Genomic DNA, 27,034 nt, shown 5'->3' with positions numbered 1-27,034 from the left:
AAGTAAACATTAGCGGAACCCCAGTTTCGCATTTTTGTTAGCAGAACTCCGGGTTTTTACTACGAGGAACGGATAAGCATTGTGCGGCAGGCGAGTGTGAACCATGTTACCCCAACACCACCTTGGGAGCGCAGGAGGATTGTGCAGCGAGGAAGCAAATAAAGTTCGAGATGCTGCTTGCCTTGAAGATCTAAATGTTTGGAGCGCTTGCTATTTCAATGTGAACAAACTTCGTAATTTCATATCCAACCTCAGTCACGATTCACTCTGAACTTTCCATCTTATTGTTATTTGTTAAGTAGATAATCATCTGTAGCGCCTCAAAAACCAGCAAATCTGACAAATATTTACCGTCTCTGATATAGGCTGATTAAATGCGTGAGCGACTGTCAAGCCGCTAAATTAGCACGTATATATACATCAACTTGAAGTCGTACCTAACCACAATAATGGACTAAAACTACGCAAACTACTAAACTAATTCAAGAAACAACTAAAAGATTACATTATGTCCAATACTGATGCCTAGTCCATACTCATAACATTTCTTTCAGGGTCCCTTCATTTCATTTTCATTGCCATACCGTTAGGTTTCTGTTCTTGCATCACATATACATTCGAGTTAACAAATTCTACTGTGTTCGTCACGTCATCTACGCAGTTACTTCATCAGTTGTCAACGAGATTGTGTTACAGAGCTTTTTTTCATGACATTTATGCATATGTAATTCTCCAATCATGGTATTCATACTAAAACCTGTAATTTTTTACCAATGTGTTGAAAACTGCTGTACTTTTGTTTTATTACGTTTACTTTGTAAAGGAGGTCCCATTGCAGTCTTTGACTCCGGGACCTCCTCCTGAATATTAACAACTTGTAATCATTCTAATGATCTCAATAAAAACCGATTCTGATTCTGATTCTGATTCTGAGAAAAATGAGAACAAATTAAGGTGAAAGTGGGAGCCAACGTTTCGACAGGTGGACTTGTCTTTTTCAAGGCAACATATGCTTTCCTTGGCACGGTATATATAGGCAGGGTTCTTCTAAAAGGGAAAGGGGTAAGGCAGATTGGTGGGGAATGAGCGAAGAAGAAGAAGTAGTTTAATGATTGGGAAAGGCAGAGAGGTCGGCCGCAAAATGGAGCTTCTAGCCGGCTACTCTACATAGGATATAATAGAAGGAGCAGCAGAAACTGACAGCAAAAACAACATATATATATATATATATATATATATATATATATATATATATATATATATATATATATATATATATATATATATATATATATATATATATATATATATATTCTGCTGCAAGTTTTTGCTCTTCCTTCCTTTATCTCTTCCAGGGACACGATAGCCTATGACCACCAGCGAAGCAGGTCATGGAAATGGAAGAAATAGAAAAATAAAAGGAAAATAGCGAAAAACAGGAAATAAAAAAAACTAAGCAACGAAACTAAGGACTGTTGCCTATAGCTTCAAATTTAGCATAGCGAGCAGATTGCAAAGCTTCCTTTGAAGCGTATATGCCTATTGATTGCAATGACTTGAAATTGTCAATAAGGTATGATTATCTTTATTTTCTTTCTCTTTCAGATCGGAAATTATACTGTAAGATGTAGAGCTTGAGTTCATCAAAGTTATGACCTGGTTGGTTGAAATGCTCGGTGACCACTTTCGGAAGCTTTTAAGTTGTGTCCGCTCAATGTTCGTTTAATCTGACGTTCCTTGATTGTCGCGTTTCACCGATATATTGTTTTTTACAGTAGGAACACTCAAGCATGTAAATCACATCCGAACTTGTGAGCTAATTTTGACTTCGTGTGTATGACTATTTGCGGTTTCTTTAATTTTAATGTCACTCTCACTGTGCCGAGGAAAGCATATGTCGCCTTGAAAAAGACAAATCTTGTTGAAACGTTGGCTCCCGCTTTCACTTTGTTCTCGTTTTGTTCATCGTCTCGAATTTCAATCTCCCGCCTTCCCCCGGTTTTCCCTAGCAAACTACTAATGTTACGGTGAAGCGCAAGCAGTCATTCAATGCGTAGTACATCTCTTTCACTCTGTACGGAGCGGAGGGCGAGGAGGACATCGAGAGAGGCAAAGAGAGAGAGAGAGTGATTGTGAAGAGTAAGAGGCACTATTTTCTGCAGCATTTCAGGGAGTACGACTCAGCCGCCGGAGAAGAACGCCCCTCCTCCCTCGCCTGACCGCCCTGCCTCGCGTGCTACAGGAGAGGGCACACATCCGGGCCGCTTTCCTCGCTCGTGTACGCGAGATTGAACCGCATTCGCCGGCTCACCCTCGCGCGCTTTCACTCATACGGAGCCTCACGGCTACGCCGACGGCAGAAATGCGCCTTGAGTGCCCATATAATTGATATCGCAATAAATATATTCCTGATTGATTTGGGGGTGATATAGGGGCGGAGTCACAGCGCACCGCAGTTTGTCTCGCCACTCCTCGTGTGAAGGCGTAGAGTAAAGAATTAGGAGCCAGTGCCTCCATCCATGAGAATGGAAAAGATGACCTCTCTGATTCGGAAATACGCACTGACATGACCAAGTAACTGGACGGTTGAGTAACGGCCGAAGAAGCAGTGTTACGAACAGCTCAACAAGAAGTTTATACCGGGCACACATCTTTAGTTATCTCTTCCCTAATCTCTACGTATCCTACACATACGTATAGGTATATTTGCACATGTGACTTGACGAAATGAGCGTATGTGCTAAAAGAGAACTGCAGTTGCCAATATTCTCCTTACCCGTAGCAACATCCACAGCCTCCCCGGTGTCCGTCTCGCACACAGCGAGCGCCAACAAAGAAAAGTGGGTTTCAGATAAACGCCTATAGAGACATAGAACTGTGATAGTACGTCCAAATCTATATCATTTGGGGAATGATCTAAAGTCGAAAGGTTGTCTGGAGATACGAAGATAAGAAAGCAAGGCAAGACTTATAGGCAACACATTATATAAATTCATTGCTTTGTTTTTTTCTTCAACGCCTTGAATACAACTGAAAGAAACGAGAGTAGTAGGGAGAAGGTGGAAAGGGGTGTGCTACATTTCTTTGTATGGGCAATGCATGTCACGAACACTCGTGCTCTGCGGGTTTGCACGGATGGGCATGTGGACCACCTTCTCCTACATCCCTGTTTCCGCGCTTATTTTTCTGTTTTGTTTTCCTTGTATGAAGGACGTTGATCACGGCTTACTGCGAATAAGCAACAGAGCAACTCGCACCTTGAAATAGGCGGTGCTGCCGTTTGTTACGGCGCCAGATGGTGGGTGCCAGAGACGAGCATTCGTGAGCGAGGTGATTCTCTAAGCGCGTGTAAGAGGGACGAGGCGAGGCCAGACATAATGTTCGCACGATTACTGAATGTGCACTCCTTAGCACTTCTTGTGCAGAAACCAGAGCGGCAGCCATCTCCATCTCGCGAAATTTCGACGGAGCTGTTACCGGCTGCTAGGTGTAATTACCGTTGAGCGTTGGGAAATTTCGGCAAAGACGGCGTCGGACATAACACGCGCTTCGAGAGAAAAAAAAGAAGTGTGCTGAAGTGAGCAGCCCGAGGGGCATCGCGCCCTTCATACGTGCGGGATGTCTACTATAGTAGGAATGCCCGGATAATTAACGCTACTCTCCGAGTGTGACGAAACATCGAGGAAAAGGGCGCGCAGTATCACACCGCATGCTCAAGTATACGCACTAACTCAGCTGTGGTGGGAAACGGTGCGCGAGTATTAGTGAGAAATGCACACAGTCTCTTTCGCGATTGGAAGACATAAACGAGCACAAAATCACCAGCGAAGAGGAAAGGCGCAACAGGACATGCGCTGACTCACAACTGATGTTTAACGAAACCACAATGTCAACATAAACGTTACTTCATGTAAGTATAAGTATATACTTATATACTTCATAAGTATACTACTAAATGATGCAACGCCACGACTGTCAAACGCACATTATACCACGACAGCATATTATGTCATCTTAGTGCATTCTTTGATATACGTGCATGGTCTGCACTCACTTTCGCCATGGTAAGTCATGTAACTTTTGTCATAAAATATTAGGTACCCGCAAACAAAAAAAGCAGCTTTGTCAGCTGAATGCAAAAAAGCTTCAAGGCATGTCTTTAATGCGTTAGCAATTTTGGAGTACTTCACACACTTTCTGGGGACTTTTTATCTATATATGTGTCTTTTTATCTAACCGTTTTCTCGCCTACCTGGGTCACTCGGCAGTCCGTGGTTGAATGGTGAGCGCATCGGGCTGCTGTGCTAAAGTAACAGGGTTCGAAACTAACCAACGGACGAACTTGGGTCACTGAGTATATGTCAAAGTGTGCATACGGGCCGCTCTTCGATCAACCTCTTTCACGCCGACTGGGTTACTGTAAATTCGGGACTGGTCGGCACTGCTGTACGAAGAAACTCTTTGACGTCGACTTGGGGCACTGGGTAAGTGCCACTCGGTCCGGGCTGGACTTCTTTCAGCCTCTTTGATGCCATTTTCGATCACAGGGTATGTGCCAGTAGGTGTGGGCCGATCTTCGACGAAAGTATGACAACCAATCGGTTAACTAGCTATGCCTCATTGGCAATGTGGAATTCCTGCAAGATCCCTTAAATTTCTTCAATGCTGAGCAAAATCTACCCTAGGTGACAAGGGTTCCTCAAGGACAGCAACCCGACGCATTACCAGACTGCACCACAAGTGCACTGGGTATGTGCCGCTTATCTATGAACACCTTTCATGGCAACGCTTTAGCAAAGCTGCCCGAAGAACGCCCAGGTCTGCCGTACTTCAATGAACATTTTGCCAACTAAAGTCACTGAGGACGTGCCGCTGAGTGTGCGGCAAGTAAGTGAACAATTCTTAGCTTTCGCAGACACCAGCGGCCCCCACTTCTCGCCTCTGGAGCCACGCTTGGACTTCTCCGCAGAGCCTCTAGATGGCGCAGCGTGTCCAGAAAGAAGCGCGAGAGAGGAGCCCAGTTGTCGCATGGCGCGTTTCTCAGCGCTCATGCATGCCGACGCGTTAGAATTTCGGAGCCCACGCGCATACCTCCCTGTGGTGGCGATAGACGCCATCGAGGGTCCCTAGGAAAGTGCGAAAGAGGAGTGCCGCTTCAGTACGTGCCTCATATATGGCAAGTCGGTTCTGCGGAATCCCGCATGGTGGGAAAAATTTATATGCAAGAAAAGAAATTTGGAGGATGCTTAAGCTTCACCTCTATCAGTGGAATGCAACAGTATTCAAAGACATCTGACTGCTTTGCATGCTTCGCGGCAACTGCAGCTTATGTAACCGTAACCTTTACGGAGAAACGCTGGCGGTGAACGTTATGCACGAAGGCAGGTTTTCTGGTAAAAACGTGGCCTCTTGCATGGGTCGATCTCTTGTTATTATTTCGCACTTTTAAGATTTCAGTCTGTGAGGAGCTTACATAAAAGATATGCGCTGTCGGTGTGTTTTCTGCATTACATCTGATTGCGCGCGCCGTTCTCGAAATTCGGAGGAATCACTTTGTAAAGAACGAAAGACAAGGGATGGGCAACTTTCCTGGCAGGTGAGTGGTTGGGTGTGCGTGGTTGGGAGTTAGGTTCGACATTCTTTTTGCCGAAGCGACGTATGACTCGGCATTCTCTACGACACGGGGCCCTTAACGCTATCGCGTTAAAAATTGTCATCCTTCCGAATGCAGCACGAAGCTACAAAGCAAACCCACATGAGTTTCTCAAAAAGGACGGTTCGCAGTTGAGCTAAAAATTATCCTGGTCCGGGTAGAATTTTTCCTCTACTATGAAGGGTTCTTTCTGAGAAACTTGTATGGGCTTCAATTGTAGCTTCGCGCTGCATCCGGATGGATGAAAATTTTTCACTTTTACGCCTCCTATTGAACTCGTTTCGACGGTGGCAATACGTTGTGTCGCTATATTGATTAAATGCTTACGCATTACACAGTCGACAGTCATCGTGAGATGGTTTTAGCCGTAATTTTTGTTTTCAGTATTTGTTATTAGGGGATTACAGGAAATGTTGAAGCTTGTAGGTAAAGCCGGTTCCTGATTTCTAACATAATAATTGTGCTTAAGAGAACAATCATAAGAGGAGCAGCGAATATAGAAATAGTGCAATGGCATCATTTGTAAAATTTACGTACAAAAGAAATTTTCTTGGGACTTCCCAAAATGCAACCGTTTCCAGGTCTATGCAAGTGCGATCCCCTCTAGAGCGAGTCAATTAAAGCACGACACTTGCAAACATGCACACGAGAGATACCGAAACACGAAGACATTCGGAAACGCAGAACCAAGAATGTCATAAATTCCAGAAGAAAAATTAGGATTTCAAGATCAAATGTGTCCTAATCACATTTAAATGCTTTTTTTTATATATCTTTGGTTCACCGAGAAACTGTACTGTTGCGCGTGCAGCACTACTATGGTGCAGTTTTTCTAATGGCCGTAGACCCAGTAACTTCCTAACGCTATTGCTCGACTACCCAGTGAAGCCTCGTGCAGTGGAAGTTATGTTTCACATTGCAGCAGGACATGCTCCATATGTCTTCGTCAGCCTGTCATTAGCGGCATGAAGCGTTGTGAGGTATTGCTATAATATACAAGAAGCTTTTAGTGTAGGCTGTGCAAAGCTGAAGTATACGAATGGTTGCTTCAACGGAGCAAGATCTTTCAAATATTTTCAATAAGACTTCATTTTCATTTGGCATGGGCACTGAGCAGACATTTACACTTCCCTCTTGAATACAAACAAACTACAGCACTTTTCTGCCACAATAAAGTCTAAACATGCCCTGCACACCTGTCCGGAATGCAGCATAGCAAAGTACCGCAGCGTTAGAGTGATCAAGGGGAGCAGACCTGCTTTCCTCAGTCAAAAAAAGAAAAAAAGAAAGAAGAACAAAATGAAAAAAAGAGATATAGAAGTAGGGTAGACGGCTTTCTTCTACTAAATGAACAAAAGAAAGGAGCCTCGCACTCATATGAGCACTAGCATCTTCTAGCCAGAAACAATAACAAAAAGATAACAAAAGCAAAAAAAAACATGCATCTACGTGGGAAATCGAGGCTTTCCCGACATCGGGACGTTTTTTTCCCAACAGTGAGCGCACACGCGACACCATTCCCTCAGTAAAAATAACGGGAGCAACGACCCGAGCTTCCGACTGCCATCCTACTGCCTGTACACGGAGTAGAGCTGCCATGCAAGAGAGTGGGAGTCGTTCTGGGGGCAAGGCAGAAAACTAAAGCTAGAAACAGTTTGCCAGTTTGCGCAACGTTACAAATCCTGCAGAGAAAGTTGGAGTCTGCGGAGGCTTGCCAGACATGTCCTCAAACGATTGCAGTTCCGGCGGGGAAAATCTTTAGTGCCTTGCCGGGGTCCATTGTGGCCTAAAGAGGGCACACGCATTCAAAAGCAACGTTCTGTCCCGTCGGTGTGCGTTACGAAATTATCCCGCAATGTGCGTGCTCTTGAAGCGATTATTGAGCTTGACTCCTATCACGGCCGGCTACAAAAGAATCTTCTTTACAATTTATTTCTCTCAATTTTCTTTCCATTCGTCGTGCGTCCGATTCCAAAACACACATGACAGTGCATCGTCTACCTGGAGCGCTATTTTATAGCAAAACTGTAAGTTCAAAGGCAACCGCAGATGGCATGACGAGTGATACGAAAAACCGGAGGAAAATGGCTGAGTTCAATGGCCCTAGAAATTAGGTAGCAGCAGTAAACTAACTGAAATACAACAAAGCACATGCATGGTAATTCACTGACCGACTCGCTGATTTTTTCTTCCCTAACTTCCTTACATGATCGCTCACCGATTTGCTCACTCAGGCACTCAATCAGTCACACGCCTTTTCACTCGATCCCTCGCGACCATTTCCTTCTGACAGGTGTTGGCCACCGTATGGTTCTGTTTCAAGTGCAGATGATCAAAGCACTTATAGCTTCACTTCGACTTCCTCGGGCTCCATAGACTTAGCTCAAGGCCGATAGCCAACCAGATAGCCTCCTTTGTGTAGTATGGAAGGACGACAGTTTTGAGCATGTGTTATCGGCTTTGACCACAGCATCGGACATTTTCTCATGGTGCGCATAATCGTGCAAGCACACTCCTAGGTTGCTTGCTCAGTTGGACACACGATGCAATCCGTCGTCAGACCGGAATTCAACCAGTGATGCAGTAGAGCTTCGTTTGCCAGTGCTTACTGTAAAGCGTGCTTTGCCAAGTAAACACCATACTTGCGGGGAAGCATAAAATTTTGAAGGGCGCGAAAGAGCTAATTGCAAAATAGCAATTACGTTAATTGCGCGAGTTAGCTTATACATACGAACTGGGAACGTCCACAACCTTCCCATAACATGAAATCTGGCAAGACACAGTCAACGAGATGAGAGGGCACAGCGCCGATTGGTTATTCATTAAGTCAGGGAAGAAAAAAAGAAGTACGACAGGAAAATGGCGACGACTTTCAACTCATGCATTATTCCTGTAGCTGCGCCATTTGTGGTTCATATGCTGTTGAAGGGCTCTTGTTTGGCGCCAAATAATTTTAGGTTATTGCATTAATACCACCTTGTGCTGGACAAGGTGCCGCAAGTAGCATGCCGGACAGTAGCGCTACTGTCAAGGCAATCTAAGTCAACAAAAACGATGCCTAAATTCCAGTGTACTGCTCCAGTGTCAGTTTTGAAAATGTACACATAATATGGCGTTACGTACCTAAACTATGCATTATCAACCACATTTCTATGCTGAAGCTACTATATAAGGCTCGTTTCCTTAAGCGTATTTTTTTTTCCATTTTCTACGTAGTCTGCACACCTTTGAAACTATATTGTATTTAGAACTTGAGAAGATGTCCACTATTCGGAAACCTTTTTAAAATATTTTACTTCTTAAGCGCAAATTAGGTTTCAAAGAGATCTGAGAACCCAGGTTCTCTATATAAATACATATATATAACACAGCAAGATTCATTCTACTTCTTTGACATACGCGTAACAAAATGTATCATCTTATGTACCTTAAACAAAAAACTCACTTGGAGAACATTTTGCGGAGAAGTAGCCAAATCCTCAGCAACTTTTTTTCCCCTGTACAAAACGGCGAAACTCAATGCTTTCCAAGAAGTGGCCGATAATCGGGCAGTGAATTGCTGGCCCCAACCACTTTGCCGCAGCCCGGTGGCATCGTTTAGCCTCAATAGAAGGCGCATGCGACGTCCTCGCTCTTGCGGGTAAAAGTAATCTATTTCCGTAACGACGACACGCACTTTAGAAATTGACGGGGCAATGTGGAGAATCCGGAAGCAGCGGCAGCTGCCATAGGCGCAAACCCCATTACTTGCCTCTGTACTTCAGTTGCGTAAACCCCACTGCTGATGGCGCGCGCACCATAGACGCCCACGCGTCCAGAAAGAGCTGAACTTTGTCATTTGCTGCTTGGACACATCTAAATATATTCGTTCAGTTACTTGGAAAAAAATAAAAGTGGTGGCACTGTGACGTAGTAGCTCGCAAAGGAAAAACAGGGAAGCGGAGTTTGGAATTGAAGCGCTTTTCGGACAGATGGCCTATGTCGAAGATGGTTCTGGTAACAATTCTGCGTTTCTCACGATGCCTTATTTTAAGCCAAATCATTACTCTAACATTATTTAATATACACTGTAACCTCAAGGTCCAAGTAGGCAGGGCATCAGGAAACAGATGGTATAAGTTAGGAGAGCAAACGATGAACAGCAACTTCAGGAAAATGTTGTATTGTCATGCATTGTACGCACGAAAAAAGTGCAAAATGAGGAAAATAAAATAAATAAATGAATCGAAGGAACTGCATAGCATAGTATTTGTATAAGCCACCTTCCCATTTTATTCTACTACTCTCTTTTCTTTATCTAGTTTGGACGGCTTTCGCTCGTTGTCTTCTTGGTGCTTCACAACAAATTAATTTATCTCGAACTCCAGGCAAAAAAACTATGAGACAAAAAAACCACTATCGGAGTACTAATGACGCTTTGAAAAAAACTGCATTGCTTTCTTTTCTCTGTTATGAAAAAAAAAAGCGTTTCAAATGATGCGCCCCGGAAAAAGAGTTCAGGGGCAGAAATTACATTAATAGCAATTCTGCCAGATAACTGCAATATAATTTGATGTAGCCCTTCAGCTCATCTCAGACAGAAGGTGGCATGGCTTTCTCTGGCAATAATTCCTCCTAATTACGTGTAAAGAGCCTGCAGGTAGTGCGCCTGAATGAACTCTGATTTCTTTGCCACTTTAGCGATCGGATTACCTCCGCCATTAAAATGCTATCTTTGTACATTTATTGCTCGTAGAGGCATTGAAATCAGCTGCTTAGAAACTGCGTGAAGAACTAAAAAATATCACCCTTCTACCTCTCCTACCATCAGCCAACGGTGTAATTCAATTGCACCAGATGTAAAGCCTCGATGGAGAGACCGCTGGCCTTTGTCAGGTTTAAATAGGAACGAATGTGTAATCTCTCTCATTACACTCCAGTGGCTGAAGAGCCAGGAAATTAGCTGAAGGGAAAAGAATATTATATTCGCGCAGTGCGAGCTCTAGGTCTTCTTGTGTTTTTTGCTTCCTTCCGTGTAGAATGAATAAACTTTACTCGATGCTTTAGCAAGATGCAGACAGATTATTATCCCATTCGTGTAAGGCCTTAGACTTCTTCTTAATCTCTCAAATAAAGTGAAATGTAGGGTATTTCTCTTGACGGGCGTAATTAATGATTCAGGATTGTTTCGAGTCGTTTGATTTGCACGAAGTGCAGCGCAAATTTTCTCCACAATAAACAAGCTAATGTAGCTTTCTTGCGTGGTTAAGCTGTAAGCTATAAAGATTACTATGACATTTTTCCTGCATGTATTTCCTGCATACCGCAGTCCACAGACCTCAGTTCACAGACTGCAGTCATGACCTAGTGGTAAAGTGCCCGCCTCAACGGAGGGATGTCATGGGCTTGAATTTTGCGACCGCCGTTTACCCACCGGTTCGACGTAGTAGGAACAAGCGACCCACGGCTTGGCACTCGGATTTCCTAGGGGTGATGAGCTTGGGAAAGGAGCCTGCGCCCTCAAGGCCCTTTCAAAACACTCCTGATCACAACGTTGCTCACTAGGTGAGGGGGAAAGGGTGGAGTCACAGAAACGTGCGGCTGTGCCCATGAGGTCGGGACAAGCCACGACGACGAGGCCGAAGTCAGACGTGCGTGGAAGCTGATATGCGCCGCACATAAAGATGTATTTGCAATATTTACAAGAGAGACAACGATGTATGAAAGAAGATGGCTGTCGAGACCAATTCCACCTGTGTACGTTAAATCGTCTTCTTCTGAGTGGCGCCGCTCTTGGTTTCGCCGTAACAATATATTCGCAGCAAAGGGTTTACTTTACGCACGAAGACAGCTGCATACCAGTGATTTCGTAGGGTCTTTGGACAGAAGCGAGGGGCACAACCCGAGCTACAAAGGCTTTGCTTTTATATTTACGCCAGTGAGGTGTTAATGCATTATTTGCTCCTTTGTCAGTAATGTCGATTGGCCTGTTTGCTTGTTCCTATTTTTTTATTACAGCGAAGCTATATATGGCTAGCCGATTCTCCCGTCTGTCCATCCGTCTGTTTTTCCGTCTGTCAGTCGCCTGTACGCTGAAAGCTCCTCCGGCGTAGCGCCATGCGCATGCACGCGCACGCGAGAGAGAGAGAACGAGAGAGAGAGAGAGCTACGCAATTAGCCAACACCACCTAGATAGCACATAAGGCCTGTTTACTCGGATCCATGTACCATGCTACGTGGCCGGAAATTTCGATTGGTAAAGCTGGCGTTCTGAAAGCTGTGACGTCAAAATCACTGTTAGCTGCTCGGGAGCCTTCAAATTAGATTATACGGCAGTCGGGCCAGGTAACATGACGTCACGCATTGGAGTGAAAAGGCCTTGGGCTATCTAGGTGGTGTTGGTTTAGCTGCGCCAGCAGTGACGTAGTTGCTGTCTGTCACAGCCGAGTGCGCGTGCAGCAATTTCTCTCCGGCTCCAAAATGGGTAGACCATGCGTGATGCATACTCCTTAGGAGCATGCAGCTTTCGATCAGCAACGCCATGAGCAGAACCGGGAATGAGCTCGTCTACGCCATGCCGATGCTGCAGCCCCGGGACAAGAATAGGTTCGTGCAGCCGAGTGCAAGCAACAACTACGTATCGAGGATCCGGCAGCTTACCAAGCCGTCATATAGTGAACTATCGTGATTAAACCAGTGATAAGCACCGGGACCGCACGTATCAGCTTCGCTTGTTAACCATCCGTACGGAGTGCTTGGGTGGTGATTTTATGTATTTTCGTGTCCTCTTCATATCTGTTCAAACACGTCATTGGAACTAGTTAGCACTGCATATAGTAGGGCTGACATCTTTAGCTTCCAATAAACTCTATATATCTGTCTCTTTTATTCGTCTGCTAGACCATGTTGATGCATCACCCTTCGACAAAAAGAAAACCGAATGGTCAAACTTCTGCTGATCAATGCATGAATAACGGGTCTCGTAACGGTTGCGGTGGCAAACGACAATCTACCAGAAAGTATCTAAACACTTCTTTCTCATACGGTCAGAGACTATGGGGGCTGGTGGGCCTCTCTGCCGAGTTTTGCGCATTGGTTCCGTGCTCGTCAGAGACAACTTGTTGTTTTCCCAATTTCATGATTCGTTTATTCAACCGAACGTACACTACCTGCTGGAAGAATTTCGTGATTTTCACATAGAGGCCACGGCTGGAATAAGTCAACGAACGTGAGTAATTTGTGTATTGAGCGATATAGTAATGTATCCGGTGCCTTTAAGAAATACCTCTTGTCAAACACGCGTATATTTATAATACCATTTAGTCATCATTAGCCTGTGATTCAATCTGCGGTGGACAGATATCCCTTCTTCTGAATGTCACTCATTTCCGCGATACTTTGTGACCCTTGTGCTTTGTATTACGAATAACATTATTTGCCTACTTCAGCCATTTTACGCTTTTCTGTCTGTCTGTCTGTCTGTCTGTCTGTCTGTCTGTCTGTCTGTCTGTCTGTCTGTCTGTCTGTCTGTCTGTCTGTCTGTCTGTCTGTCTGTCTGTCTGTCTGTCTGTCTGTCTGTCTGTCTGTCTGTCTGTCTGTCCGTCCGTCCGTCCGTCCGTCCGTCCGTCCGTCCGTCCGTCCATCCGTCCGTCCGTCCGTCCGTGCGTCCGTCCGTCCGTCCGTCTGCCCGTCCGTCCGTCCGTCCGTCCGTCCGTCTGTCTGTCTGTCTGTCTGTCTGTCTGTCTGTCTGTCTGTCTGTCTGTCTGTCTGTCTGTCTGTCTGTCTGTCTGTCTGTCTGTCTGTCTGTCTCATACACGAGTCTCATACACTTGTGGCCATCCCATGATCCTCATGCCATTGCAATGCCATCGGCTTCACTGTGTCATCGTCATACAGTCGTCGTGGCTGCATCGTCGTCATACAGTCGTCATGCATTCGTCGTCGCACCATCGTCAGGAGGCTGTCGTGGCTGCTCCATGGTCATCATTGTAACTTCGACATCGGAAAGTCGTGCCGTCGTCGTCATACCAGCTCGGTCGATCCTTCGACGTCATTCCTTGTTCGTCGTTTTATCATATTCAAGCTGTCGTCACTCAATTGTGATTATGTCACCGTCGACGTCATTGCGTGGACGTCACACAGACGCTACCCACACCCGTTCTCATACCGTCGTCGTCATGCCACCGTGGTCGAGGCATCTTCATCATTCCCGTTCCTTAATCTGGTTGTCATCACACTGCCGTCGTCACATTGCCCTCATCTCGTCTTCATCACGTTGTTTGAGAATTGTCGCTATACGATCATCAGAGTTTAAGAACTAACATCTCACTCTCGTCATGCTATCTTCGTTATGTGCCTTTGTCGTTCGATCAGCATCATTCCTTCTTCGGCACAACACCATCAATGCGTCGGCGTCATGCAGTCGTCACCATGCTTCCATGCTTGTGGGCGACCTTGGCAAGCGAGTGCCATTGCAACATGGGACAATATTGCAGTATGTTTCATATACCTGAATTACCTAAAGTTTCAGAATCACCATTACACGTGTTCGATAAAAGTGACCTCAGCAACATAGTCGGACGCTACATTGCTCGAAAGCTACTGGAATTACCGTGGAGAGTCTTCGTGAGATGAGTTCTGCGGTAATTTTTGCTGTCGTTGCCTTTATCGAGCACATTGCATTTGAGTCAGCGTTTTATACCAAGATACCCGGTGAACTTATGCCGCCCTAACGAAATGCTTTTGTCACCTGTTTTACAAACCGAGCTAAATTCATGAATCAGATACTTAGAATTTAATCGCACGGTCATTCTTAACTTTGAGTTTACTGCAACGTAATGAGCGAGAAAGGCTTTATTCACACTGTGATTCATTCTGCGCTCATGTGTCCCCCTATCGGCAAGCCCTCCCTCATCCTCACCGTTTGACGCAGCCGAGCTACATGTGTATGTTTTTATGAGCACCTATAATACAAGATTTACCCCGAAAGAATGGGATACACTGTGCCCAGCAAAGCGGAAGCAAAATAAGATATCTTGACAGCACATGAGTGGATCAGTCTATGCGTTGTCGGAACGCGCATTGTCGGAATACCGGCCATTCTAAATATATTTCACTGCAACTCGATAAGGGTGAATATGAGTTGAATAGTAGGCTTAGAAGGGAGGAAGGCATAAAATAGCAATAAGGAAGGCGGAAATAGCAATAAACCTGCCAGAACAACAATTTGTTCTTTAAAGTATTGCATCGTGATGGCACCACCAAAACATTCTAGAGGCGCTTAAGTTCTAAATATCTCCCTATCACTATGCATGCACCCCCTTTCCCCGCAAACGCGGTGGTACGAATGCTTTCTCGTGAACTGGGAATGTATGGCTAAGCCTGAAAAAATAAAATGACAGGCATTGGAAAGGGATGTATTCTTTCAAAGACGAATGGGTCTCCTCCATTTCCACGACAACAGCACAAAGTGTCGAGCAGTTGGAGCCATAATCGTTCTTTATGTGCTCGGAAACGTCGAGCCACTATTGCCCTACTCGGCGTTTTTGTTTTTTATGCGAAGCATATTACGAGAGCTCAACCCAGCTCCTCAGGCGCGGCGGTGTCGCCATGAAACCACGTGACACCGTGACGTCACGACAGAGGAGAAGTGGCTTTGGCTCAACTCTTGCAAGACGGGCTGGGTGGGAATCGAACCAGGGTCTCCGGAGTGTGGGACGGAGACGCTACCACTGAGCCACGAGTACGATGCTTCTAAGCGGTACAAAAGCGCCTCTAGTGAATGCGGTGTTGCCTTAGAAACGAGCTGTTTCTAAGGCGCGCGTCTCTTGCTCAGGCGCACATTTCGTTGCCGCGCCGAACGCTGCTTTGCTCGACGCTCACCGCGTCCAATGCGGGGCGCGTAGTCGCTGCCCTGTAGCCCATTGTCTTACACCCCTTGGCGTGTCGACGGGAACGCTGTCGCGTTCCACTCTTGAAGGCGAAGCAGTAATGCATGAGTTGTTTCTTCGTCTAGCCGAACCAAATATAGCCAAGCAGCTAAACAGTAAACAGTAAACAGTCACCAGGCTAAACAGTGGTTCAACAACTAAAATAAAGGCTAGTATGCTTCGCATCCTGGGCTTAACCTTACCTAAGCCACAGTCATTTTTTCCTTCATAAAATGCCTTCTTCTTTACTCCGTTGTATTCTTTCTATAGGTTGTGGTGCAAACCAGCACTGAACACAGTTGCTGGGCAGGCTTGTATATAGCCAATTTGTTTTGTTCAATGTTGCTCTCCCTCCCTCCCTCCCTGCCTCCCCCCCCCTCTCTCTCTCTCTTGTTTTCCAGCTAGTGCTTGGTTTTTAGACTGTTGCCGATCAAAGATTCAACGGCGTCATTTGTAAATATTGCTTTACGCTTGATACATCTGACTTGAATACATTTTTGAGAATAGTTCTGCGATACGCCAACATAAAGAAATTATTGTAGAAGTCCTGTGCGAAGCGTTTATTGGCTTCAATAATGTAGGAAATTTGTGGAATGTATAAAATTTACATTCACATGATAATACACTCACATGCTAAGGTTGCTCGCCGGTAAAACATGGAGCATATCCATGACAGCTATGCTAGAAATACAGAGGACGCTATTCCTATAATATTTGCGATATAGCAACCAGGGCTGTCCAGTGCTAACAAAACAAACATCCGTGTCATACAAAGAATTCAAGGCCAAGGCCTTCCAACATGTCTGGAGCTACCTCAACGTGCTTCAACCGTAGCAACAAGTAACATGTCGAAACACCACCAAAACAGTCGCAGGCCTGCGCAGCACACGAAGAACAGTCACATTGTACACGGCAGGAGCGGTTCCACAGCAGCTCCATTTTCCGCATCACGCACTGCAAGATTTTCGCGGTGAAGTCGCTTTGGGTCGTTTTCGCGAACACCAACTTAAGTGTACGCCAGGCATCGGCGGCGAGCTGCGACTTGTGCTGCTCTCTTCACAGCGGTCTGCTGAGCTCTACGTGGCCTGATTGCAACCGCGTGTGACGCTCTGCGATTCGCTTCTTCAGAAGGGGTTCGTACCTTAGGAAAAGGCGTCAAAGCGTGTACTGAAGAGTGAACACAGGTATCGAGACTACGCGGTGAAGATTTCACATCCATTGACACATGGCACGATGCGATGCAACTGCTACATGCAGTGACGCCTGGTGGAATACAACGTAACTGCAATGCAAAGTTTGAACGTATCGACGCTACGTGGCGCGCTTCTTACATCGCGCTACAAGTGACATGATAGGCTGCTAATCAAGATGATTTTAATAATTATTTGTCAACCCCTTTGAAACAGGGCGGGTACAAATAGTCACCTAGCCTGCTTAAATAATTCAGGCATGCTGTACATGTCTAGTAGTCCAGCATTTTTTATATACATATCCCTAACCTTCTTTTTCTTCCTCGAAATGTCTCTATCTTGTACCGTCATCTATACAAGTGCTACATGGCGTGCAACCTGGTGCAATAATATGCAACTTCAATGCAAAGCGTGCACGTATCGAGGCTACGCACTACGCATCTGACATCGCGTGACTTCTCCCGCGCTGGGACTCGTGTATAGGACATGTTCCCGCAGCGGCTAGCAAGCGCTGACGTGATGGTAGTGGGAACTAGGTTTATTTTTTTCTCATTCCTGGCGATATCTGCGACGGACACCGGTGGCAGCTGCGGCGGCAGACAACATCGCCCACCGAAACGGTTATTGTAGTGAGTCCATAACTGCTTACGCTGTAATCACGACTTACATAGCTGTCAGCGCACTCCGGGTGCATTTTCACCATATAGCACGAGTTTCCGACCACCTTCTTGCTCGCTTGCGTGAGAAAATACCGAGGCAGCGTTTTCCAGATAAGTTGTGGCTGACCAGTACTCTGTGTCATTGAGATACTCGCCCACAACAATTATGACATCCCCTTTGTGGTGCCTGAAAAGCCTCCTGTGTTCCTCGCTGTTCCACGAATGGCGAAGCAGGCTAGTCTGACGTGTGCGGCTTTCGAGCAGATCACATTGCAGCTTTTGCATTTGGTCTCGGAAAGTTCGACGGGCGCCATTGTTATTACATCCCTATTGGTCATCATCAAGTTCGAGACGTCCCAAGTCACGACCTCGATAGGTTTCGAAGAAGCCGCATTTCACGCTACTGTGGAATATAGTCAAAAACAACCAAGTAACAAATGGGTAATACTTTGTGACTCGAAAGCAACGCTCCAAAGCATGCGAAGTTTACGACGTGAAAATTGCGCCCAACTGGTATTCCAAATCAAAGAAATTTGCCATTGCGTTTCTGAACGAGGACATGATATGATTATTCAGTGGCAGCCAGGATTTGTGGCATGATTGATAATAACCTCGCCTTTTGACGCTGCCCGACATGCCCAGGCTGGAGCACCGACACTACTCATAACTTTATTGAAAGTAGAAGTTGAACAAGAGTTCCGCAATCTTGCTCGTGCCATAATCCTCAGAACTCTAGCTGTCGATTTTACAGTATTGACCTATCACTAAAACTGCAATCGCCATCCAACCTTTCACGACGTGATGCAACAGTGCTGTGTCGGCTATCGGCAGGAGTAGCCTTTACTAACTCCTACAACTATCGCATTGCAACGGCGGACTCATCCATGTGCGCTAAGCGAAAGTGTGAAGAGACCATTTACCATCTTCTGTGCCACTGTTCTCGCTTATATAGACAACGCCCGACTGTCCACTATGCTTTGAATATAGACTGCCGAATATGTTATTTACGGAAGCAAAGGTCATGGGAGCCTCCCATAGCCACTCCCTCACAGCCCGTTAGCCCAGAAAACCATTCAAGCGCTTCTGCAATACCCGAAGGCGACAAACTTGAGCGCCTGACTTTAAGATTTCCTGCACCTGGCTTAGTGCATACGAAAGTACGATCAAGACTCGTGTCTCCTCGCTCACTTTCTGTTACTCTTCCATTCCCCTATTCACGTGTAGGGTAGCAAACTGGTCTTATCATAATCTATTTACCTCCCTGTCTTTCCTTGCTCTCTTTCTTCCTTCTCTCTGTCTCTTTCTCTGCTAGTTTTGTAGGTAAAAGAAGTAATGATTGCACCATTAAGTATTGTCCGCTACCTGAAGATGATAGTTTAGCTCTCTTCTTCTTTTTTATAACTTTTTCATTTATTTACAGATACTGCAGGCAGCAGTGTTGCCCAAGCAGGAGAGGGGTACAAAAGGTGAGTTCGCAAAGAGCGCTCAAGAGCATTTGGATAAGTATATTTAAATCTTCTTAGTCCATAGTAATGACCAAAACTCAATATTCGATTTCTGCAACGCAAAATAGTAAAGATCAAACGTCTGCTGCTTAGCGGGAATATACAGTTGGAAATGACTCCCCAGTTTGAAGCTATTATGTAGCTTCTAAGTCAAATGCTTTAGAAATTGGGTTACCGAATAACTCATTCTGGTTGCTATAGGCACCAAAACAGTAGAAACTTGAGGTGCTTTATCACGTGATGCATAATGCCATGACAAAATCGGGTATTTTCCGACGATGTCGTTGTAATTAAAATATAATTTGTACTTGGGTGCAAACCAAACGATTTTCGAACAGCTATTCCGATCGTTGTATTCCAAAACTAATTAGTAAACACATAGGTCGAAGTCGAGCTCACAATGCTTCCAAAGTGCTGCTACTTTACGATAAATTGTTACTATCATATACCTTCACAAGAAATTACTGTAGAGACGTGCGTATCGCATAGTATTTACCCGTTTGAAGAGTCTGAGTTATTCAATGCGCAGTGACCGCAAACGAATAGAAATTGATGCGAATTTATATATTCGTTAGTTAATGATTTATAGACGCGCAGTTGTAGAGCACCTTATGGAGAACGGGTGCCAAATTGTAGCGCTAAGCTTTTGGCAAATACATGCCCGCACCTATAGAACTAATAGAAGAACTGTAGTAAGGTCGGCCGGGGAGAAATGCTCTAAGACTCTTGCTCCACGCTTGGGGAAATAACAGAGAAATGAACCTATAACTTCAAACAACCGCCATAAGAGAAAACCGAAATACCCAAAATACACTTCGTATCATTCTTTCGTGCATGTAACAAATGCTGAAAACATCTGAAAGAGAAACGTTCCAAATTTTAGTCCTTTATTGTGGATTTGCTGAAGTTAACTAAATCACTTGATCCTTCGAAATTTGTATTAGCGTTTGGCGATGTTATTTTACCTACGCATGTCTTTCAGGAACACCATATTTCACGCAACTGTACGCATGCTTAAAATAAATGTGTCCAAGCAAAGAGATCTGACATACTGCATATTGTTACTAGTCATCGTGAGTTTTTGAGAATATGATTGTTCAGAAAATGATTTGCTCGTGCGTGCTTGATCACAATAAATACGAGTAGACACCGAATGAGATAATATCTTACGCGTCTAAGAATTGCGTTTTCCTTATTCTCCTTTGAGGCCTCGCACATAGAGAGAAGATTCAACGAGAGCGGACACTCCCATAGAACCATGCAGAAAGAAAAATGCTAGGAAGGAGCGTCACGTGACAATCTTGAAACTTAGTCACAAAGCATGTAGAGGAATGGGATGATGGGAAATAAGCTCTTAAGTGATAGGCAAGCGGTAGCTTCAATCGGCTTGCTTTGGTTCCGTCTGCTGTGGGGGTTTTAGAAAATGCGCACATAGTCGGCATGGCAAATGCACGCCGAAAGGAATTCAAGAGTGCGAAGCAGTCGGGGCTGTGTTACGTCGGTCAGGTAAAGCACCGAACCATCACGCGACTCCGTCGAACATGTGCCAGGTGCAATTTCATGAAGAAGGTGCAAGAGGCCTTGTTAAATGAGGAAATGTTTATTTTGCTCTATATGAATTCTCGTTACGGGCTTTTGTGCATTCATCCAACGCAGTGACACCAGGTAAGCAGCAGTAGTTCCCAGTACGAGGCTCCCCCGGACGACATCAGCTGAAGAAAGTAAATTACAAGCATGTGTCATTTTGGTATTAACACCTAATAGGAATAATGCGTGTAGAGGCGAAACGTGCGAAAGTGTATCCGAAAAACTAGCGAAATTAATTGCAATAATGCTCGGGGTCAGAGAAAGCGTCACAAGTTTGTCCCAGTAAGATTCAGTACAGGGGAAAAAACTGCGTCGCACGAGCCCAACTGCTTTTGGCTAACTGCCTATCAGCACCGAGCACGGCAAGCGCGCCCAGAAACTACCGAAATTAGTCACAATAATGCGGGACTCACAGAAAGTGTCACAAACATCTCCCAGGGCGAGTCATTAAGTCAAATTAACTGTGTCAGGACGGCTGAGCTGCTTGTCGCTAACTGCGTCACAAGTCTAAGTTCCATTCCATAAGCCTAATTGCTTGAAATGCGCAGCAGACTGTCAAACAATATTTTTCACCTTCCCGTAGTTCAATAGTGCAGTGGTGCCATGTCAAAGTGCACAAAGAGCGCAACAATACCCGGGGAGCCCTATTACCCGGCTAAATCCAGAAAATGAAAAACAAGCAGACGGGTCATCGAACAGGCCAACGCTCACAGGCGCAGCCGACCTCGCTCGCTTCGGCGGCGTGTCTGACGCATGGCGCATGCGTGTGGCACTTCATGGGCCTGTCGCTAAGTGACGCAAGAAAAGTAAGTCCCAAAGAATAACTTAATTTATACGCGTATATCTTTAGTTTTGCCGGGAAAGAATATAAATATAAATGAATGTCTCTTAACTTCGTTTAGCGTTCTTTTTTTCCGATGCTCGCGGCAGCAAACAGTCGACATTAATAATAGCGTGACGTATTTCCTGTTGCCAGTTTTCACCGAGCATCCAGTATTGTTCAATTTCTTTTTCTACGCCTCGCATCCTATTTCTCTTCGAGCTGCATTTATTGCGCGTCTTTCTCACTCTCACCCCCTCCATTCGGTCGTTTTCTCTCCTCTTTCTTTAGGTGTTCGTCGTCGGTACAGAACTTCTGCGGTGTTGAGCGATTCTTTTTTCTTGCTCTAGTGCCTCTACTTTTGCTCCTGTACCCAACTTCGGAGCTCTGAATAGCAAATTCAAGTCAGTCTTGCTGACTATGCAAATCAAGTAGCCAGATATTGCTCCAGCGTATGCGCAGCCCCTTAGCGCTGGCACGGTTCGGGGACGCAGCCAATGCGTCTCTAAACCACTTAGAGAGCATCGTTTGAAACGCCGCACGCTCTCTGCTTCAGTAGGCCGCGTGCACGTGCTCTCGATGGAAAGCATTGTTATTCCTCACCAACTTCTCCTCCTCTTACTGTACGTCACGCTGTGAAATTCCCAGGGCGCAGCCGTCGTTATGGGAGTCTATCTTTTGCTACTCCCTGTAGCTCCGAATGCATAGGACGCCCGCTGCTTTGTATAGCATATTTTCCATGTTCTGTTCACTTATTTCCTTCTACGACTTTTAGAATAAGCGATTGTTTTTGTTCCACTTTTTTCCATCTCAGTGACGAAATACTATTTCAACTAAAGAACCACGGTACTACAGGAAAGCGAAAACAGCGGCTAGTCTTACCATTTTCTTGCCTAATAAACTTTTCCGAACTCACTCGTCGACGCTGCGAAACAACAGGTGGCCCAAAAGTCAACAATATTTCCTATTATTGTGCTCTTCGTCGTTCGCGCCAATACAGAGTACCCCTGCGTAGAGCGCTGAACCTACATTTAGTATTGTGCGTTTGCACTGTGGAGTATATTTCGCTGAATAGAGAAATATTTCTTTTCGTCAAGTGCTGCGACACAGCGGTGCGGGCAAACAATGTCATTGGCCGTGTACGGCGAGTTGCTCTGCCCTATTTACTGAGAAGACAGGCGCTGTAAAAAGCCATAGTTTTGCCTTGCATATGGCATTACCGTTTAACAAGTGCATAGCCAAAGCTAACTGCATAGTGAGAAGTACTGCTAGTGGTGACCAGCCGTCCTGGTAAGCATGTTTGAAAACAAGCTGTCTCAAACCAGTGGCGCACTGTCGACTGATCAAGCGTGCTTTTGCACATATGGCTGCCACACTCTACTCCCGTGTGCCGGGAGGTGTGCAGGGCCGTCCACTCTCAGTACGAACACGGCGCAGCTTGGCGCCACACTGAAACTAAGCGGCGCCGGCGCAAAGGGTCTTGGAGACGGGGCTTCGTGTCGTCTGCTGAATCTCGGGAGTGCGTCAAGCTTTAGCAAACGACACGCGATACGAAGCCCCACCTCCAAGACTCTGTGAGCCTGCGCGGCTTATTTTCGATGTGCGGCCACGTTGCGCCGTGTTCGTACTAAGAGTGGACCACCCTGTGTATGTAAGGCTATAACCGGTTTATATATTTGGAAGCGTCAGGTAGCCCATAGAACTACAAAGCCAACGTCTGTAGTCTGTATCAGCGAAATGGCACATAAAGTCCACTGGTTGCGACGCCACGTCACGAGCGCTCCTCGACGGAGCAGAGTGGGTGAAAGAGAGCGCTGCTATTACGATAGCGCGCCAGGTGTTGCGGGAGAGAAGAAGGCATCACCGCGAGGCCATGTCGCTCTCGCTCTTGGAAGCCGGTGCGCGTTTCCGTATCTCTCTCTCACCCCCACTGGGCTTAGCTGCTTCACGCGCCTGTCGGCCTTGGTGGCTGCTGCTGCTTCCTCGGTCTCACGTCGCTCAGGACTTCGGTGGCATGAGGCATTCGCACCGCAGGCTGCTGCTGCTGGCTGGCTCAGGCAGCGCGTACCGCTGTGGCACATTACTCGCAGCGCACAACTCTAATGACCACTCATCGGTGTTCAATTGTAGATTAGTGCTTTCGCATTCACAACTCACAAGTGCTTAGGTGCCATCGTATTTAGTTTTGTACTTTTCTATCTTTTAGGAAGCCAACGTCTATCGCTGGTTTTTACGCATATAAATTTTGAAATGCGTTTTGTGCACCAACAGTCATCAGGATTATTGTTGTCAGGCGTATCATTACTTAGCGCTTCCATCTTATGCAATTACCTTAAGGTAGGTGGAAGACCACTCGAGAATTCACTGGTACCGTGCAGCTGATTCAAGCTAAGCCGTAAGCAATATTTACCCCTTCTGTGAAATAAAATTGCCTTACGACAGGTCGAACGCCACTGGAGGTCTTGCAGGTATCTTGCATTTTATCCCAGCTCATAATGACCAGCACAGTGGACAGAGTTCAAGCGCAAATAAAGGAAAGCTATGTCGTTGAGGAGAGATCAGAGGTTATTGTACATTTAAACATAAGCGTTGCCAGTATTTGCAAAATGCAAGCGAAATTTCCTCTGATATGCCTACAATTATAATGCTGGTCCGATGGGCGAGCAGAACATTGTTTCCGACACACAATCTCTCATATTTCTGAAACTACTGTTAGTGAAGCTTACTGTAAGCTTAAGACAAGAAAATCATAGACGGCTTTTCCTTTCTTCGGATGTCGCGGAGCCTCTGCACCATGTAGTTAGCCACTATGCTACCTACATTTGCAATAGTGACCTTTGCAACATGAACGGGAAATTGTTGAACCATGGCCTAACGTGTCCATGGCCTAACGTGGAAGAACCATGACCTAACGTGTCGCTGGCCTACAAAGCGATGCGGACGCTACTATACCGTTTTTGAAGTCGACTAGCGTCAGTGACCGATTGTAGGTACGATGGGCAGCCGAACGTATCCCCACTGCTAGTTCATCTACCCCTCTCCTTTCTTTCTGTCATTCTTTTCATCCGTTAACCCCCGGCTCCAGGTTAGAAACCGGACACGCGTCCGGTTGAGAGAGAGAGAGAGAGAGAAACTTTATTGTGATTCTAAAGATTTGAAGGAGGGGTGGTCGGAGCCTCTCAGTCCAGGGCCCCACTGGCCTCTGCCGCCTGCCTGACCTGGCTAATTAAGGACTTTTGTCCTGCCAGATCGGAGCGGGCGAGCTGTGCCTCCCACTGCTCCATTGTCCTACTGGTGTTTGGCCTATGAGGGTGCTTAGTGCACTCCCAGGTTATCTGCATTAGGGTAGGTATGCCACCGCACCAAGGACAGTTGGCCCTATAACGAGTGGGATACATGGCGCTTAGCAATTTTAAATGGGGGAACATCCCGGTCTGTATTTTACGCCAATCGGCGGCCTCTTCCCCGTTAAGTTGTGGGTGAGGCGGCGGGTATTTTCTTCGGACTCCACGCTGATGAGCAAGGATGTCTTTGGCATTTAAATTGGTGGAATTTTGTGATGGGTAGTGCGGGTGGTTGGGGTTAGAAGAGGACGCCGTCGCTCGGTTAGTGAACCCTCGAGCTAACGCGTTAGCCTTTTCGTTCCCCTGTACCCCCGCGTGGCCCGGGCACCAGAGTAGGCGATGATGGTGGTTGAAGGATTTCGGGATTATTGCGAGGCTAGCCGCAGTCACGTGCCCCTTGAGAAACATGCGACATGTCTCCTGGGAGTCCGTGACCACGACCGAGTCCCTTTGCGAACGCTCCGCGTGAGCGAGTGCGATCGCCACTGCTAATATTTCAGCCGAGGCTGGGGATCCCGCCGTGGCCGACGCGGTAATTTGCTGTTGGCTGACAGCGTTCACGACTGCCAGGGCGTACCTCCTTTGGTAGCGCTGCCCGGTCGTGTCTGCATACAGAGCTGCGTCCGTGTAGTACGTGTTGTACCTATGGTTGTTAGAGTAGGCTGATTGAATGTGTTGTGCACGTGCTTTGCGCCTGTCTTTGTTGTACTCTGGATGCATATTCTTTGGAATTGGGGCTACTGTAATTTTGGATCTCATCGAAGGAGGGAGAGGTACAGCCTGCTCTGTGAGATAAATGGGGTATGCTGGGATATTGAGTCTAGCCAATATTGCCCTACCAGTTTTTGTGAAGCTGAGGCGCTCCCTCTGTCGCATCAGGGTGGCTTGCCTCAGTTCGTCGAAAGTATTGTGCACTCCCAAAGCTAACATGCGCTCCGTTGAAGTACATTTAGGCAGGCCCAGAGCAGCTTTGAAAGCGGTTCGGATTATTGTGTCAGCCTGCTTTTCCTCCTCCCTGTTCAGGATTTGGTACGGTAAGCCATAGGTTATTCGACTGACCACTAAGGCCTGTACGAGCCTTAGGGTATCGTCTTCTCGCATTCCCGCTTTTCGATACGTCACGCGACGTATCATTTGGGCTATGTTGTTGGCTGTGGATTTGAGGGTCTTGAGTGTCTGTAGTGCTCTCCCGTCGCTCTGAAGCCACAAACCCAGGACTCGCATCGTGGGTACCTCTCGGACTGATTGGCCCTCAACCACGATGTTAATCGATCCTCTGGATTTGTAGCCTTTCGCGTGTATCCGGATAACCTCAGATTTTTCGGGTGCGCACTTCAGGCCACTCCATCTAGAAAATTGCTCCACCGCTAATACTGCACTTTGGAGCGTATATTCCTTATCCCCTAGTGAACCTCTGCTCGTCCACAGCGCGATGTCGTCTGCGTAGAGCGTGTAACCTAGGTCGGGTATCCGATCCAGATCGCGCGCGAGTCGACACATCGCAATGTTGAAGAGAAGAGGAGATAATATAGCTCCTTGAGGTGTTCCTTTGTCAGGCATTTTAAATAAATCCGAAGTGATTTGGCCAATACTGATGCTCGCCTCGCGGTTGGAAAGAAACGCTCTTAAGTAATTGTATGTGCGCTCACCACAACCCGCGAGTTCGAGTTCTTCCAATATTGCGGCGTGAGAGACGTTGTCAAATGCTCCTTTAAGGTCTAGTGCTAGGACAAGTCTCTCGTCGCCGTACGGTATATTAGTTAGAATTTCATCTCTAAGTAGGAGGAACGCGTCCTGGCAAGATAAACCCGTGCGAAATCCTATCATGGAGTCCGGGAACCAGCTCCGCTCTTCCAGGTATCGCTGCAATCTGCTATGGATAACCCTTTCATAGAGCTTACCTAGGCATGACGTGAGCGACACCGGCCGTAGTGTATCAATCGAGGGATTCTTTTTTGGTTTGGGGATCATGATTATTTTAGCCAATTTCCACTCTTGGGGCAAGTCTCCCTTGGCCCAGCACTCGCTATTAAATACCTTTGTGATTTTCGCTAGGGCTACCGAATCCATGTTTCGAATCATTGCATTTGTGATCGAGTCTGGGCCCGGTGCCGAGTTTTTAACTGCGGATTGTGCCGCCTCATACACTTCCGCGTACGTTATATCTTCGTCTAATTTAGGGTTCGCCTCCCCCGCGTATTGTCTCCTCGCGGACGACGATGCCGTAGCAGGTGAGGGTCCTATGTACGTTTTCTGAAGCGCATGAACGAGATCTTGGTCTGTACCCTCGAAGTTGTCTGCTATAATTTGGAGCTTCTTGTTGTTCTCAGTACGCGTGCTCATCGGGTCTAGCATGCTTCGTAGTATT

General features: G+C 46.2%; 1 protein-coding gene across 1 annotated transcript in view; it reads left to right on the top strand.

Annotated features, from left to right (window-relative positions):
* The window catches only part of LOC135901743 (neural cell adhesion molecule 1-like), a 723,087-nt gene that overhangs the window by 96,999 nt on the left and 599,054 nt on the right, over nucleotides 1-27,034 (top strand). Inside the window, exon 2 of the mRNA XM_070531921.1 lies at nucleotides 18,831-18,876. The gene's annotated coding sequence lies outside the window, so the exon portion shown is untranslated. The remainder of the gene's footprint in view (nucleotides 1-18,830; nucleotides 18,877-27,034) is intronic.

Source organism: Dermacentor albipictus, chromosome 1 (genome assembly GCF_038994185.2).
Source record: "Dermacentor albipictus isolate Rhodes 1998 colony chromosome 1, USDA_Dalb.pri_finalv2, whole genome shotgun sequence".
In the NCBI taxonomy this organism is placed as follows: domain Eukaryota; kingdom Metazoa; phylum Arthropoda; class Arachnida; order Ixodida; family Ixodidae; genus Dermacentor; species Dermacentor albipictus.
Note: the sequence above shows the minus strand (reverse complement) of the source record. Positions and strands in the feature narration are given on the sequence as shown.